Raw genomic sequence first — 4693 nt, 5'->3', positions numbered from 1 at the left:
ACTGGTTTTGTGGGCTGGGCCCAGGGTCCCTCTGCTGTATGCAGTCTAGGGACTTCATACCCTGCAACCTAGCCATGAATGAAAGGGGCCAAAGTACAGCTTGGGCAGTTGTTTCAGAGGGTGCAAGCCCCAAGCCTTGGTAGCTTCCACATGGCTTTGAACCTGTGGGTGCAAAGAAGTCAAGAATTGAGGTTTGGGAACCTCCACCTAGATTTCAGAAGATGTAGAAATTTGCTGCAAGGCCAGGTCCCTCATGGAGAACCTCTGCTAGGGTAGTGTGAAAGGGAAATGTGGGGTTGGAGCCCCCATGCAGAGTCCCTACTGGGGCACCATCTAGTAGAGCAGTGAGAAGGGGGCCACCATCCTTGAGACCCCAGAATGGTAGATCCATGGATGGCTTGCACTGTGCACCTAGAAAAGCCACAGACACTCAATGTCAGCCTGTGAAAGCAGCTTGGAGAGAGGCTGTACCCTGCAAAGCCTCAGGGGCAGAGCTGCCCAAGACCATAGGAATCCACCTCTTGCATCAGCATGACCTGGATGTGAGACATGGAGGCAAAGGAGATCATTTTGGAGCTTTAAGATTTGACTGTGCCACTGGATTTCAGACTTTCGTGGGGGCTGTATCACCCTTGTATTGGCCAATTTCTCCCATTTGAGATGGCTGTATTTACCCAATGCTGTACCCTCATTGTATCTAGGAAGTAACTAACTTGCTTTTGATTTTACAGGCCCATAGGTGGAAGAGACTTGCCTTGTCTCGGATGAGACTTTGGATTATGGGCTGTGGACTTTAGAGTTAACACTGAAATGAATTAATGCTGGAATGAATTAAGACTTTGGGACACTGTTGGGAAGCCATGACTCATTTTAAAATGTGAGGACATGAGATTTGGGAGGGGCTAGGGGTGGAATGGTATGGGTTGGCTGTGTCCCCACCCAAATCTCATCTTGGATTCCCATGTATTGTGGGAGGGACCCAGTGGGAGGTAATTGAATCATGGGGGCAGGCCTTTCTCATGCTGTTCTTGTGATAGTGAATAAGTCTCATAAGATCTGATGGTTTTGAAAAGGGGAGTTTCCCTGCACAAGCTCTCTTCTCTTGTCTGCTTCCAGGTGAGACATGCCTTTCACCTTCCACCATGATTGTGAGGCCTCCCCAGCTATGTGGAACTGTAAGTCCAATAAACCTCTTTCTTTTGCAAATTGCCCAGCAATGTGAAAACAGACTAATACAGTAGAAGATTACTTCTCCATATCCTCTTTGTCTGCCAACCATATCACCTTTCCTATTTCCTCTCCCTCAAAGGTAACCCATGTTAACCTCTGATTATGATCTAAAACTTACATGTATTTATTTATATAAATACTATTTCTTTATATATTTTGAACATATTAATGCATACACAAGTGTGCTAAAGTTTATATTTCTACTGCTGTCACCATCTGTAGCTTGTATGATTTACAGAATTTCATAAACAAAAATACATGAAGTAAAAGGAACCATTATGATGTGAAAGCATATAGATTAATATTCTGCTTACTAATAGTTTCTTTTTTCTTTTTTCTTTTTTTTTCCTTTGGAGATGGAGTTTCTCTCTTATCGCCCAGGCTGGAATGCAATGGCATGATCTTGGCTCACTGAAACCTCCGCCTCCCGAGTTCAATTGATTCTCCTGCCTCAGCCTCCTGACTAGCTGAGATTACAGGAGTGTGCCACCAGCCTGGCTAATTTTTTTTTTTTTTTTTTTTTTTTTTTTGAGACGGAGTCTCTCTCTGTCGCCCAGGCTGGAATGCAGTGGCGCGATCTTGGCTCACTGCAAGCTCCATCTCCTGGGTTCAGGCCATTCTCCTGCCTCAGCCTCCTGAGTAGCTGGGACTACAGGTGCCTGCCACCACGCCCAGCTAATGTTTTGTATTTTTAGTAGAAATAGGGTTTCACCATGTTAGCCAGGATGGTCTTGATCTCCCGACCTTGTGATTCGCCCACCTCAGCCTCCCAAAGTGCTGGGATTACAGGCGTGAGCCACCGCACATAGTCCTAATTTTTGTATTATTAGGAAAGATGTGATTTCACCATGTTGTCCAGGCTGGTTTTGAACTCCTGACCTCAGGTGATCCACCTACCTTGGTCTCCCAAAGTGCTGAGATTACAGATGTGAGCCCCCGTACCCGGCCTACCAGTGGTATTACCCAGGGATATGAATAGCTAAGCAATACCTTAGGCACAAAGCAGCACTATTATCAAGATGCAATATGTGAACTAATCTTTCTTCTAGCATCAGTTCAGAATTAATTTTAATCTACCTATTGTATACTGCTGCCAAAAACTCACTAACCACAATTAAAATGAAAGTACATGTGTAAATTTATGGATAGTAATACACAATCCAAAATATGAGTTTGCTATAAAAATACAATACATGGGTAGAATCATATTACTTATAAATAACCAGAACTGTTAATAAGAAATTAATATTAAAATTTACTGAATTTGAACTTTGATATTTCCATAACTGAACTAATTTAATAAGCCATGCTAACAAGTCTAAAATATCAAAGGAGAATAAGAATAAAGTTTATTATTAAACATAGAAGTTACAGCTAATCAACATACTTTCTTATATTTCTTGATAATACGTTGAATTTACCTTTCGAGCATGTTTTGAAGAGGTAGTCGATCTTTATGTCTCTTTTGAAGATATGATGAAATAGTTACATCTCTATTATGGAATAACATGAAGTGGTTTAAAAAATGAATGATGGGGCCGGGCGCGGTGGCTCAAGCCTGTAATCCCAGCACTTTGGGAGGCCGAGACGGGCGGATCACGAGGTCAGGAGATCGAGACCATCCTGGCTAACCCGGTGAAACCCCGTCTCTACTAAAAAATACAAAAAACTAGCCGGGCGAGGTGGCGGGCGCCTGTAGTCCCAGCTACTCGGGAGGCTGAGGCAGGAGAATGGCGTAAACCCGGGAGGCGGAGCTTGTAGTGAGCCGAGTTCGTGCCACTGCACTCCAGCCTGGGCGACAGAGCAAAGACTCCGTCTCAAAAAAAAAAAAAAAAAAAAAAAAAAAAAAAAAAAAAGAATGATGGGCTGTCTTATAGCAACGAGAGGGGTCAAGTGACACAACCAGCTGACTCCCGTAGCGGAAGTCACTGTGGGGGCCAGTTCTGGAGCTGTTGTAGCTTCGGTTGCCCGGCCGGGGACCCGAGCCGAACAGTTATCTTCAGAATGTCGGGCAAAGACCGAATTGAAATCTTTCCCTCGCGAATGGCACAGACCATCATGAAGGCTTGTTTAAAGGGAGCACAGACAGGTCGAAACCTCCTGAAGAAAAAATCCGACGCCTTAACTCTTCGATTTCGACAGATCCTAAAGAAGATAATAGAGACTAAAATGTTGATGGGTGAAGTGATGAGAGAAGCTGCCATTTCACTAGCTGAAGCCAAGTTCACAGCAGGTGACTTCAGCACTACGGTTATCCAAAATGTAAATAAAGCCCAAGTGAAGATTCGAGAGAAGAAAGATAATGTAGCAGGTGTTACTTTGCCAGTATTTGAACATTACCATGAAGGAACTGACAGTTATGAACTGACTGGTTTAGCCAGAGGTGGGGAACAGTTGGCTAAATTAAAGAGGAATTATGCCAAAGCAGTGGAACTACTGGTGGAACTAGCTTCGCTGCAGACTTCTTTTGTTACTTTGGATGAAGCTATTAAGATAACCAACAGGCATGTAAATGCCATTGAACATGTCATCATTCCCCGGATTGAACGTACTCTTGCTTATATCATCACAGAGCTGGATGAGAGAGAGCGAGAAGAGTGCTATAGGTTAAAGAAAATACAGGAGAAGAAAAAGATTCTAAAGGAAAAATCTGAGAAGGACTTGGAACAAAGGAGAGCAGCTGGAGAGGTGTTGGAGCCTGCTAATCTTCCAGCTGAAGAGAAGCATGAAGATCTTCTGTTTGAATAATCTTTCCTGTTCTGGTTCTCTTAGAAACCCTAACACTGGCTTCATTTTAATTCATAGTGTGTAGGTCTGATTTGTCTGGCTATTTGTTTTTTGGCCTAAGAATTTCACTGGTTGTAAAATTTACCTGGATGTCTGTTTATGGGATTACTTTTGCAGAATCATAATTTAGCAACCATTTATCATGGATGAAAGAGAGCTGTAAAACCTGCCCAGGAACTTAAAGAATTTACTCTGAAGCATTATCCAAAAAAAACCAAAAAACAAAAAAACAAAAATGAATGCTGTATGACCAGGTGCAGTGGCTCACACTTGTAATCCCAGCACTTTGGGAGACCGAGGCGGGTGGATTACCTGATGTCAAGAGTTCAAGACCAGCCTGGCCAATGTGATGAAACCCCGTCTCTACTAAAAACACAAAAATTAGCCACACACACAAAAAAATGTGGTGGGCGCCTGTAATCCCAGCTACTTGGGAGGCTGAAACAAGAGAATCACTTGAACCTGGGAGGCAGAGGTTGCAGTGAGCCAGAATCGCACCATTGTACTCCAGCCTGGACACCAAGAGTGAAACCTTGTCTCAAAAAAAAAAAAAAAAAAAAAAGATGAATGATATATTTCTAATGCTAGTGAGAAAGAAAGAGTATCAGTGCATATTGTCAAATGAAGAAGGCAATCTCCAAAGCAAAACCTATGTATGTTCCTACTTATTAAAACA

The 4693-nt window shown here is 42.9% G+C and overlaps 1 pseudogene; it reads left to right on the top strand.

The window, feature by feature from the left end:
• The first annotated feature begins 3158 nt into the window (after nucleotides 1-3158).
• LOC103219537 (V-type proton ATPase subunit D pseudogene) lies at nucleotides 3159-4170 on the top strand (annotated as a pseudogene).
• Nucleotides 4171-4693: the final 523 nt, after the last annotated feature.

Source organism: Chlorocebus sabaeus, chromosome 12 (genome assembly GCF_047675955.1).
Source record: "Chlorocebus sabaeus isolate Y175 chromosome 12, mChlSab1.0.hap1, whole genome shotgun sequence".
Lineage (NCBI taxonomy): Eukaryota > Metazoa > Chordata > Mammalia > Primates > Cercopithecidae > Chlorocebus > Chlorocebus sabaeus.
Note: the sequence above shows the minus strand (reverse complement) of the source record. Positions and strands in the feature narration are given on the sequence as shown.